The following is a 13,797-nucleotide window of genomic DNA, read 5'->3' on the forward strand; positions in this document are numbered from 1 at the left end:
TGCTCCACTGGGCTTTAAACTAAGCCTGTTGGGGGATGGGGAGACTACCGCCACTGCTGGCCTGCTGAGCAACCCTTGAAAAAGCCAGCAGGCCAAACCACTTAGGGGAGCCCACCCCTGCCCCAGCCCTCAAGCAAGCTGTAGGCAGGGCCAGGGCCCCCCAAGGGACACTTGTGTACCTGTACACAAATGCCAGGAGCTTGGGGAATAAACAGGAGGAACTTGTCCTGCTGCTTAACCTTAACACAAATAATTATGATGTCATAGGGATAACGGAGACCTGGTGGGACTGGGTCACAGGTATAGATGGCTGTACCCTGTACAGGAGTGATCACGTGAACAAAGGGGCAGGGGTGTAGCTGTCTATGTCAAGGAAAGCTACGTGTCCCTGCAAGCCAATATTGGCACCCAGGGTGGATGACTGGAGACCCTCTGGGTTAAAATCCGTGGGGAACATGGCGCAGGGGACACAATGGTGGGAGTCTAATACAGACATGCTTCCCAGGATCAAGAGCTTGACCAGGAGTTTACCATGGAATTGGCTGTGGCCGCACGCTCGTGGTGCATGGTCATCATGAGAGACTTCAGCCACCCAGACATCTCATGGGAAGAGCACTCGGCCAATTCCAAGCAGTCGCAAAGCTTTCTCTCATGCATGGATGAGCTCTATCTGATGCAAGAAGTCTACGGGCCAACAAGAGGTAAAGCGCTGCTTGACCTGGTTCTGGCAGTGGGGGACAACCTAATCAGTGACCTAATGATTGAAGGGAAGCTGGGTGACAGTGACCATGAGCTGATCACCTTCACCATTGGCCATAAAGCTGGCAAGTCAGTCAGCAATACAGAAGTCCTCAACTTCAGGGAAGCTGACTTTGACAAGCTCAGGAGGCTTGTCAGTGAGGCCTTAAAGGGCCATGACCCTAACGGGAGGGGAATTCAGGAAGGGGGGTTGCTCCTCAAGGGAGCAATCCTCAATGCACAAGCTCAGGCTATTCCATCTCAGAGGAAAGGCAGCAAAAGGGCACAGCAGCCCCCTTGGTTCTCCAGGGAACTAGCAGACCTCCTGCATATAAAAAGAAAGACCTACAAAGGATGGAGGACTGGATCTACCTCCAAGGAGGAATACTCTGCACTGGTCCAGATCTGCAGGGAGCAAACCAGGAAAGCCAAAGCTGTGACCGAACTCCAACTAGCTACAAGTATCAAGGACAAAAAAAAGTCCTTTTTTAGATATGCAAGGAGCCAGAGGAAAAGCAAGGGCAACATTAGACCTTTGCTAAACCAGGTGGGACAACTAACAACCAATGCCCAGGAAAAAGCCAACTTGCTAAATGGGTACTTTGTGTCAGTCTTTCACCAGTCCCATGGGACACCCAAGCCCATTACAGGTCAGGGATGCCTAGGTGAGGGAGATTCCTTACCCTCCATCAATGCTGACCTCATGAAGGAACACCTTGAGAGGCTGGATACCTTCAAGTCAGCCAGTTTACACCCCAGGGTACTCAAGAAGCTGGCTAGCATCATAGCCCAGCCCCTGCCACGGATGTTTGAGAACTCCTGGTGCCCTGGTGAAGTGCCCGAAGACTGGAAGAAGGCCAATGTGGTGCCGATCTTCAAGAAAGGGAAGAAAGTGGATCTGGCAAACTACAGGCCTATCAGCTGACCTTTATCCCAGGGAAGGTCTTAGAAAAGATTATCAAAGAGGCCATTCTTAACAGACTAGCCAATGGCAACATCCTGAGGGATGGCCAGCATGGATTTGTTGTGGGTAGGTCTTGCTTGATGAATCTTATTTCCATGTGTAGACGTGCCCATAGAGAACTGTTTGAAAATAAGAAAACCAATAGCCCCTGTCCATGCCCCCCCAAACTGGCACTAAACTAAGTGAAAACTAATTGTGCTGCAAAAACTTGGCAGACCTTATATAGCAAATATGTTTGGCTTTGAAAGTGTGAAATGTAACCTAAACTAAGCAAAAGATGAATAAAAAGTCACCCATAAACCAAACCAGTTGCATACATACTCTCTTTGTTCTTATAGCAGTTGCCTTTTCTTTCTTATACATATTGCACCAGCTTTATGAAACATCAGGACATAATGAACAGTCTAATGAACATATGTTCCAGTCTAACTATATTTTCTTGGCTCCATTTTCACTTTCCTATCTTGGTGTTGTAAAACTTAACAATGGCTTGAAATCTGTACTTCATTAGAGATTGCTATAACAAAAATGTATAGAATTTATGCATATGCATATATCATTCATAATCTTAAAGTATACACTGTCAGTCAAATTTCTATGAAGAACACACCTTCCTTTCTGTTTTGGTTACTGAACTACCAAATGCACTGCAGTACTTCTTTACTAGTGAAAACAATAAACAAACATTTATCTTTGTATTTTACATATTTAGCAAAACCAAATTGTGTATGTCGTATCACTTTATAAATCTATTGCCCAATGCTACTATATTCAGTGCATTAAATATTGGGCTTCTTGTGCAGTTGGGTTTCACTGCAGTTTAACACAACAGATAATGAAGGGTGACCAGCCATAAAACTACTTATCTTGCAACTTTTTTGCACATACCAACTGATGACAGGAAGAGGTAGTTAGCTGTGTTAGTCTGGAGTTAAGAAGAAGGCAAGGGAGTGTGGCACTTTTATAGAGTAACTGGCACACGCCTCTCTAAATAAATTATTCTATAAGGGCCCACACTGATAACAGATTATCCACCCTTTCTTCTTTCCTGCAATAATCACAAGATCAGGAACTTAGACTAAGCAGGAACCATCTTACATATTTGAACAGCAGTTGGCACATGGCAACATTAGGGCCCCAGTCCTGAGTGTATTGTGGGTATATGATATACCCACAGAAATATAATAGTTTACATAATAGTATAAAATGAAGCCTGTGCTTTTCTCTCCTTGCATGTAGTAGTACCTTTACAAAGCAAGTTGGAATAAAACAAGGAATAGGCTCCACAAATATTATAAAACCAATATTGCAAAAATATTTGTAACATTAAACTAAAGCTAAATGTAAATTATAAATAGAATTTATTAGTCAACATGAAATACTCATGGGTTATATAGTTTCATTTCAATAAGTGCAACAGGTTATTTTACTTTTTACACTTTAGATATGCTTTGCAGGATGGTATGGCGCTTGTGAATTTGTTCTAGAGAAAGGTACCATGTTGGTCTGAAGCTAGGCAGAACGTGGGGCAGGGTGGCACCTTACGCATGGACATGTTCAGCATTTTTTTTTATAGACACCCTACTTTGTCAGATGTTTTTGAACAAATAGGAAGAGGGCTTATGAAAGCATTTCTGAATGAGTTAGTCTAAAAGGTGTCACCTTGCCCTGTCTTCTGATTTTTTTCATTTAATGGGAAACAAATACTTCTACCCTTAAAATATTTATTAATTTTAAGATACCAGGGGCAATATTTTGAAAAAATGTAGGTTCACAGTTTGTGCCTAATTTTTGTGTACATTTACTTTAGGCAAAAATGCGAATTGGGTAAGCAGGCACACAGATAGCCATATGCTTTTCTTGATTTGTGCACACACAATTAGGGTAATTGCACATGTAAATTGGAGAAGCAATTGTATGCTATATTTGACAATCTGGCCCCTAGATGTCTGTCTCTCTCCCTCCTATTTTTTTCCACTGTAGCTAAACATATAGTGATCCAGCAATATTATTATTTTAGCTTGGTTTTAAATCACATTATGAATGGTCATTATTTAGTTTGCTAAATTACTCTGGGGCCAGCTCTTCATATGATGTAAATTAGCATGGCTCCAGTGACTTTGGTTGCAGCCATACCTCTTTATAGCAGTGCAGGATTGACCTGATTTTTAGTAATCATAAATGTTTCTAAGCATAGAATACCTTAGGAAATTAAACATTTCTACGTAGATTTTAATACTGATTTATAACATTGTTATGCCCTATATAGAATATTGAATATTTTTCAGGAAAGCTTTCACTCCTATTCATTAATACTTACGAAGTAATTAATAATCATCATGACCCCCAGGAAAATGTTGTCTATTCATCCATATAGAAAACATCAATTTATCCAACGAAAGATACATAATAGGAAAATCTTAGTTTATCCAGTCATATGTTGTTCAATCTTTAGTCAACATCTTACTGAAGCAGGGTAACAAACTTCTTTGTTGGCATTGTTTTAATAAGCTTTGCTATTTACTCCTCATTGGATATTGTCTCCAAGCCAACAAGTGATGCACTGTTTATTACTGGAAGCCATATTTTCACATACTTATCCTAATAAAAGAATGATAAGCAAAGCTCAGTGCAATTTGTATCAACAGGTCCTCAGCCACCTATAACTAGATGATTTTAATTTATTTTGAGAGGATTTTATGATATGATTACTCTATAAATGCACATACGATCATTAGAATCTATACTGATTATGTCAGGAACTCTGTAAGGCTACCTCTTCAGTGGAAAAGCTTTTTAACATATTGCATGGGAACATTTCACTTCTACATGGTATCATAATGCGGAGTTGAACCACATTTTCTTAAACAGTATGATCATATTTTTTCTATGTTAAGAAAATTAAAACACAATTTGGCACAGACTCAAGTTCCTTGATCTGAGTGAACCCACAAAGTTTAAGGTTTAACAAACGTACAGAATTATTTTTGAGCTAAAATTAGCAAATCTCTTTTCCTTTTTAATTTGAGCTTTCTATTCCCACTCAAGCAAGTCAAAAAAAGTTTCATTTATAAAAAACAGAACAAACCATTTTTTCCCATAGCTATAGGAAAATCTGCATTAAAAGCTTATGTAGGCAAAGGCCACCTAAAGGCTAAACTGCTAAAACTAGGTGTCTTGTGGACACTGTGTACTATAAACTAAATTTCTATTTATGCTTTATTCTCTTCCTCACTCTCTGGTCATTTTTTCTCCAATCATTCTGTGAATTTTCATATGATTTTTCCAGTGAATGGTTTTTGTCTGCTCCTTTTTACATGCTTGCTCCGAAGCAGAACGCTAACTTAATAATATTGATTTTGAGTCAGTCTTTACATCTCATGATGTTTGAGTTGCTTTCAATATTTGGCAAAAAGACTACTGTATCCTTTACAGATTGCTAGATTTCCTCCCTTGCCTCATTCTAGATGTATTATTCCAGAAAATATTTCCAGTGAATGAAACTCGTGGCAATTAAACTAACTTTTCAGCTAGGTTATGCATTAGAACTGATCTTTGTGTTGCCATTTACTCCAGCTATAGATAAATCATTGCAGCTACAGAATACTTTTATTTCTGGTGTTTCTCAGCCCACACAAATGTTGCTATATGCACAGAAGAAAAAAAATCCTGATACCAGAAACAAGTATTTACTTCTCTTCAGTTCAGTTTGGAAACCCCAGATTTACTTAAAATAACAAAAAACAAAACAAAACAAGAATGCCTTAATTTTTTTTCTTGTCATTCATTATCCACCATAATTTTTCCTTCTGGTTCTAAAGGGGAACACCATGTAAATAAGACTATATGCTCTTTTGCCTTTTTATTTTATGGCTGTGGCTTCTGAATATTAGTGATAGGAACACAAGCCTACAACTTGCTTTCTGGGGCTTTAACAGTATTAATATTACCTGAAGAGCAAACATTTTAAAAACATGTGTCAAATGGTCCATAACACCAAACTGAGAATAAGAGTGCTCTGGGCCAATAGCCATTGCTTTTGCTATTCTGCTACTCATGCTGTCTGGTTCCTGATTAATACAGAGCAAATAGGTCCCATTCTCCGAGAGTGATAATCTTTTTATTTTAGTGAAAGCAGTATACTTTTGAAGTATTTCTACTAACACCATCCTGCTATGTGGGACAGATCCCTGATAGTATAGCAGAGACCGTGGCGCTTTGCACTGATGCCCTGAGATTTGCAGTTTCTTTCTGCAGCTCTTGGAGCAGATAAAGTGTGAGGGGCTCACATGCCATGCTCTATCAACATAACCCCCTCAAATTAACTCTTTGGAAATTTGATCAATGTGACTAACTCCTTTTGTAGGCTTTTTTTCAAGCCTTTAGTGTGAATAAGGATATCTAATTCTAGTTTTCACAGTGCTACACATTTAATTAATCCACATGAATAAACTCCGGAGCTTTTTCTCTGGAGTTTTTTGCTCCTGGGTGCACAGTTTCAACATGTGCCTGAGAGTAATTAACTCCAGAGCAATCAGCTGCATTTTATAAATGCACAGCATGGTGAGACTGGCTGGAGCAGCCCTGGCTGGTAGGGGGCAACAGGGGTCAGCCTGCCAGCCCATGGCTGCTCTCACCAGGCTCAAGGTGTTATGGAGGGGCTGGCTGAGGCACAAGGGTGTTTTAGTGCAGGACTAGCCAGGAGAGAGCCCCCACACTGAAGCACCCTTGTACGCCAGCCCACCAGGCAGCATCTACATGTGCACTACTGCGCATGAAAATCCCCGTATCAGGGTAGTACTTGAATATATTTACAAGTACTACCTTGCTGCAGAGTTTAGTAGTTTTCTGTGCCCTAATAGGGGCACAAATGTAAACACTGGGCACATCTAGATGAGATGGTACATCACTGTGGCAACGAACTATGGTGACGTAGTGTCAGCAGGCATGAACTATGACACCAATGCTACTGCACAGTAGGGTCAGAAACAACCCATGTGCTGCCAAGATTGCACAGTAACTGCTAAAGCAAGTAACTAAAATGACAGTGCACACGTAGACACAGAGATACTTACTGCGGAGCTAATTACTCAACTCTGTGGCAAACATCTTGTGTAGACATGCCCATGGGGTGCTGTGTACTGGGAGCTGGTCCCATAGAACAGAAATTTTCAGTGCTGGATGTATTCTACTCCTGGTCTGCCAGGATACCAAAGGCGCATCATTTACTTACAGAGAGCGCTAATCCACTCTGACAATCAGTTGGCAACCTTATTCGTTAGAATATCTTTGAAGTGTTTTTGGTCAGCACAACCCCTGTGGGAGTAAAGGGCTTTGGAAATGTAAATCAAGAGTTTTAAAATATGTAGGAAGAACATACTGTAGATGTGTGATATCCTACTGTACTTTGTCTGAGGGTCTCATTAGGGATGACCATGTCCACCAAATATGCTTTAAATTGCTTATGCATGAAGCAGTTTTTGCAAAGAAGAAATGACTGAGCTTTCAGCGTGGCAGTATATTTCTGCTGTAACTCATCATTTGTGCCTATAAAAGGTTTGTAGCTGGTAAGCAAGCATTCTCTAACACACCACTGAGCAGGTATTAGGTGCAAAGAATTCCCATCCCTACTTTTTCTCCTCTCCCTCTTTCCAGAACTGCAAACTTGTTGATGGCTTTGAATTGTTCAGAGTTGTTCAAGCATATAGCAAGTATCTTTCTACCTGCTCAGTACTTCCATTTGAGCAGTTTCAGAGGCAGGCTATAATTCTCACAAGGCATGATGGGTTGGCTGTGAAAGGGGGAAAAAAGGCTAAAGGAGGTAAAGTCTACATGAAAATACTAGCATGGCTTCAATATTTTTTCTTCTATTTGTTTGACAAATCACAGTCTGTCAGCTTCAGGCAATATGTAAAAATGTGATGCATGGACAGATTCCCCATCCCTGGGGTCAAGCATGCATTGCATTTACTGAATTATCAAAGAAGATAATCCTAGTGTGCCGGCATTCCTTTCCCTCCACCTCTACCTCTCTTGGTAGTTTTCTGCATGCTGAACAGCTATTTCTTCCACATTACCACATGTTTATTTTTCATGTTTCTTGGAAAAGATACTCCTGCATGTACGTTTGATTTCCTTCTCCGCATTCTTTCTTCTCTGCAAATTATTCCACATGGCTGTGCTGAAAATGTATTTCCTGCATTGCAATAGAACACATGGGATTTTGGAGGTAAATAGTACATAGAAATCTGGTGCAATCATTGATACTCTGATATATATATACTCAGTGTAGCAAAAATACTAAGTAATTAATCTTCTGTACAATGTATTGTAGTATTAGAGAGGCATTATTCAGTAGAATAAGTTTTCTTTTTTTCCCAAAAAGGTAAATATTTTATGGTTGAAACAAATCTTCCCCTAGTCTTCAGTCTGTATTACACAGATCAGAACCTTACCCAGGAATCTCTTCATCAGACTCTTAACTTCTGTTTGAGCTAAAACCCATCTTTCAGAAAGACATTCAAGTTCAATCTAAATTCAAGTTCAAGTGATGGAGAAGCTTCCATGTCCCCCTGAAATACTCTAATGGTTAATTAACTGCACTGATAAAAATTGCACTTAAAGTCTAATCTGAATTTGTCTACCATCAGCTTCCAGACATTGGATCTTACCATGGTTTTTTTTCTGATAAATAAGAGCCATCTTTGAAGCTTGTGGAGCTGTTATGCCTGATAATGATGTCATATGGGTATGAATAGCAAAAATGGCCTGGTCAGTGAAGTAAAGTTGTCTTATAACTATCCTGTCTGAATGTATTGATCTAACTTAATAGGGGCCTGTGAGAAGAGCACACAAAAAGCCACAGAGCAATTCCTGATAAGCAGCTACAAGCACAACTGGAAGACAATGAGAGAAGTTACTGTTTCAAGGATCGTATCTTAAATGAGTTGTAAATCTCATTTATCTGAGCAGGTGGCTAGAAATGAAAAAAAAAAGACTAAAGCATTATAAATCCTGTCCGGGGAGAAAGAAGGGCTCACATGTCACCAGTTGTCTAGGGAGACAGCCTGACACAGGTGAGACTGCAGAGGGAGATTAAGGGGAGACCAAATAAAGGACTTAAGTGCCAAAAAGTTAGGTTTTCTAACACAGTGGTTCTCAGTCTTTTTAGACTCAAGGTACTGCACATAAAATGCCAGGTCTTTGTTTTCAAGTTTTGACTACAGAAAAATAATAGGGCAAGTCTTCTGTTGCAAAGAACTCAGAAAGACCACAACCTGTTCGAATGGTTTTAACAGTATGGATTCCTATTCGAAATCTCTGGTTGCATCCAGACAAGCACAGCCATGTGCTGCGGCTATAATACCACAGCCACATTCAGCTGTTATCCATGCTGCAAGGGGGCAGTGTGGGAGGAAGGAATGGGGGGGTTGACCCCTTGATATCCAGGGATCAAAAAACAAAAAACCCCAAACTGTGGAGTGATGCATGCTAGGACTGTGTGAACTTTCAATGGGTGTTTCATTTTGAAGCTGTTTTGACTTGTTTCAAGCTTGAAACAGCAAAACAAAATGAAACAAAAGCATTTGACGCAGCTTTGAAATGAAACAAGCTTTGAAATGAAATGAAATGGGCACTTGAAACATTTCGAAACTAAGGAGAGGGAGGGGGACAAGGGAGGGGAAGGACTGCTCTGATATTGGCTGTGTAGCCAGCCAGTGACTGTGATCCTTCCTTGAGGTCCTTTCCCATCCCAGTGCTCTGGGGGAGGAATGGGAAAACAGCATAAAAAGCACTGTTTGAACTGAGCTTTCTCTGTGCCCTGGGGTCAGCTTACTGAGCTGTGTCTTCCAGCAGCTCAGCCGCATCAGCACCTATGTACCTATCTCCTTGAAATCTGGCAGGCTTCATGGCCTCAGCAGGTGCTACCATGGCTGCTGTTTTCACCCCGCTCTGCCTTAACACACACACACGTGACACGAGTTTTGCTTGTCAGGAGCTTGAGGTACAGTTTCCCAGAAACCCCTGCACCTATCTCCTTGAAATTTGACAGGCTTTGTGGCCTTAGCAGGGGCTACCATTGCTGCTGTTTTCATTAGCATCAGCAAAAAAATGACAAAGTTATAGGCATTTTCATGATTCTCCATTATAGCCCATGGATGAAACGTTGAAATGCGTTGAAACAGCATCAAAACAGCATTGAAACAGCGAAACAGTTTTGACAAAATAAAACAGAACAGTGATTTGGTAAAGCAAAATGAAACACTGTTCCTTGGAAATGGAGAAATGGAAGTCTAAATAAAACAGCGCTCTTCCACACAGTCCTAGCGCACACAGGGACAGTGTCTGACACTCAAAACAGGAGCCTGGCCAGCCGAAGCCATGCTCCACTGCTGGCCAGGCTTGTAGCAGCAGGACTGCTGCTGTTGCAGCCCCAGGAAGCCCCCAGGACCGGCTTCTGGCCCCAGCTTCCCCTGCCCCACCCAGGGTAACCTGCTGCGCATGTGTGGGCGTGTGGCACAGGTGTTCCCCAGGGACAACTAGTGGCTGCACAAGGTGCGCCATCACTAGTTGTCCCTGGGGAACCAAATGCCCATGTTTGTGTGGAGATGGCTTCTGTGTTTATCTTGTGAATCATGTTGGCACAGCTAACAGTGCTAATGTTGCATTGCACTGCATCACACCTGAAAGGACCTCAAGACCCCTCAGGTTGCCACAGCACCCTGGCAGAGAATTATTTCTCTAAACACCTGCACCCTTTAATCCTCTGGTCCCCAAAACAGAATCCAGAACTCTGCCTTAGGTGCTTAGGCATGGGGAGAGGGAGGAGGCTCAGCATGGCATCAACAAGAGCTATGTTGAACTGGGAGCTGCCAGCATCAGTACCCAGCCACCTATTTAGCCAATACGAAATACTGGAGTAAGCCGTGTGCCCATACACCTGACTCAATGCTGCAAGACACCCGTACTTGGCATCCACAGTCCAGAGCCAGCTCTTGAAGAAAGACACCTACGCCTTTCTTTTCAAAGAACCGAGCAAGTTCCAAATTAAAAAATAGGCAAAGCAAGAGGTGCTCATATTGAATAGCCTAATGGTTAAAGCACTCACTCAGGTAGTAGGTAGCTCAGTTTAATTCCTCCACAATCTGAAGAGATTCAAATTCACATCTCCCAACTCCCTGGGGAGTTACCTAAGTGTTAGGTTCTAGGCTTCTCTTGAGAGAGGCACTCCACCCTCCTCCTGCTGAAGCTGTACCAACATGCAGAAAGGCAGAGATTTGTGGGGCCAAAACTGACTCAACTGTCAGTTAAGGTACTCCTGCAGAAGGGAAGGAGACCTTGATTTTGGTACTAGATCCAAGGACTTTTTTTTGTATTCAATCCAATGCCCTCCTCTCCGCTGCGGAGTCTATTGAACGTTGGGCTCCTATTTCCTGCAAATGCTCTAACCTGTAGGCTTTCATAGAAAAGGCAGGTACCACCAGCTCCTTCTCTGGCCTTCTTTCAGAAAAAAAGTGGTAGCAAAAACTATATTTTGTGAGGAGCCCAATCCTGCTGGGTGTGCATGAGGTGTTCTCTACAAATGCATGACCCGAGTAGAAATACTCCTTTTGGATAAGGATTTGCCATTTACAAGTATTGTTTAAGCTACATTAGTAACTCAGTTTTAAAATAACTTATATAGACATTTATTTTTCATAACGATATTTTATTAGAATGTCAGGAACGACTAAGCGTGTTGCAGAAGTCTATGTGTATTATGCCACCACCTATATCAATCACATTTTTCATCAGTAATGATGAAGTTTGACATGGAACTGTTTTTCATAAACTCACAAGTCTGGAATATTCTTCCTGTTTGGGCTAATTCACCCCTTTTTTGCAGTTCACTTTTAAATACATATTTACCATTCTTTTTTTCAATCCATAGTTTGCCTTTAGAAGCAGAAATTCTTTCCAGTAAAATGGTTATCATAGCATTCCCAACCAGGAGTCTCTTAGCAGTATCAAGATATTGCCATCCCTACTGCATGAGAACATATTCTGCAGGATTTAGGACAGCCATACACCTTAGTATCTTTAACTACCTTGGCATAGCCTGAGAAAGGTTCTTACTGTGTATATGTTCTTCACCCTTGTAAGCTACTGTATTACATGTAATTTAACAAGCGCTCCTAATACGCTCAGCTACCCTCTTCTCAATTAACCTTGAAGAGCTGGGAGAGACTTCCCTGCTGCTTTCTGGATTGCCCTTAAAACTCCTGTTTTTTGTTGACAATTACAAAACTATAGTCACAGGCAGAAAATTAACTATGCTGTACTCTGTCTCAAACCAGATAGTTACAGTGCATTCTTCCCAGCCACAGCTAGTTTTCCAAACTTTCTGCACAGACTTTCTATTTTATGGAAGATAGAACAGGAGACTGTCATGTTTTACCAGTACCAGTATAGAAGGCCCCGCAGCTGTAGATTATTTGTCTCTAAGGTTCCTTAACTGCTGTTTTTACATATTGTGATTAATTTAAGCTGCTAGACTATTTTTAGTTTTACCAAGTAGCTGTAGTGTTTTATAGGATCCCCTCATTTGCTGCCTAGTAGCCTGCTGTTCTTTTCTTACCTGAACTTCTAGTTTGCTCTACAGCTGCTTTATAGATTTGCTTGCAGGAGTGTGTAGGCAAAGGTGAAAATGAAAAGTCTGACACATGAATATTCAGCACTTAAATTACACTCTACATCTTCAAACAACTTCACAATAATGAAGAGCTGCACCATTTTTGACCCATCTTTGGGGAAACTGAAATGATAGAACACTGTAAGGAGGAACCATAGCGGTAGACTAGCCTGTGTCCTTATGCATGCATTTATTATGGAAGTTATGGGGAGATGTTGCATTGTTCAAGTCTGGCACCTAATTTTAAAGTGGTACAGAGCAGAGTGTTATGCACGTCATGCTAGAGGTAAAGAAACACAAACCTATGAATCTCTCCCAGGGCAGGACGACTTAGGAAAGTCATTTTTAATTGGGGTGCAACACAACCCTTTCAAAGGGGCCGCAGCCAGGTGAAACTTCCCTCTGGGGTCTCATTTCCAGGAGGTGGCTGCAAAGCCAGATTGGGAAGCGGCTGCAGCAGGTTTGTAGCCACTTCCCAGTCTGGCTCTGCAGGTGCCTCCTGAAAACAGTTGCAGAGGACAGTTCCACCTAGCAGCGGTCACACGCCACTGTGGAGATAAAATCAGTAGCTTGAGACTTGAGAATGGGGGTTCCTAGAATACTTTGATAATTATTACTCCTTGCACACTTCTTTTCTTCTTCTATCCCTCCCTTTTCCCATCGCCCCGCTGTCTCATTATCGCTTGAGACAGACATGTACGGGTTCAGGTTGATACATAGGTGTATGGGGATTTCTGATTTGTTGTTGCCTTTAAAAAAAGTGCCAATTAAAAAAAAAAAGCAGCAGCAGCAGCAGCAAACCAGAGCATGGTTCTCTACCTGGCTGTCCCCACATTTGGAGAAGCTGTGGGCGCCCAAGATGGTTGGGAACCACCAGCTTGGACCGCGGCTGGATTTGTGGCTTGGCCTCCCTCTAACTCTGGCTCCACGTGTGTGAGGGCAAAGGAGGTGCTGAATTGTCCCCGAGTTTGAAAGCTTAAGACTGCTTCTCCGTCTTCCTACATCCCTGCGAGGTGCAGAGAAGCTGTGCAGCCTGCGCCCTGACTAGTGAGAGGACACACTAGGGAGGCCTCCTGAAAGAAACCAAAAAAAAAAAAAAGAAAAAGAAAAATTAAGCAGGAAGATCCCCCCCGAAAGATGATGAGCCGAGCTGCCCTTACTGCAACGCACGTGGCCCCCACGGGAGCCCGGGGCTCGGGGGCAGCGGCCGCCGCCCTGCTTGGAGGAGGGGCAGGCTTCGGGGCTGCCTGTGCGGCCGGTAAGAGCCGGGCACGTCTGAGGCAACGCGCCTCCTGTGCAACCCTCCCCAAGAGCGGCCTGGAGCCGCCGCGCAGACATACGCTCCCAGGCTGAGCCGGGCTCGGCAACTGGCGGCAGCACCAGTGCGCGCGCGGGCGCGCGCACACACACACACACACACACA

Source organism: Gavialis gangeticus, unplaced genomic scaffold (genome assembly GCF_001723915.1).
Source record: "Gavialis gangeticus isolate Ggan-Ray unplaced genomic scaffold, GavGan_comp1, whole genome shotgun sequence".
NCBI classification, from domain to species: Eukaryota; Metazoa; Chordata; order Crocodylia; family Gavialidae; genus Gavialis; species Gavialis gangeticus.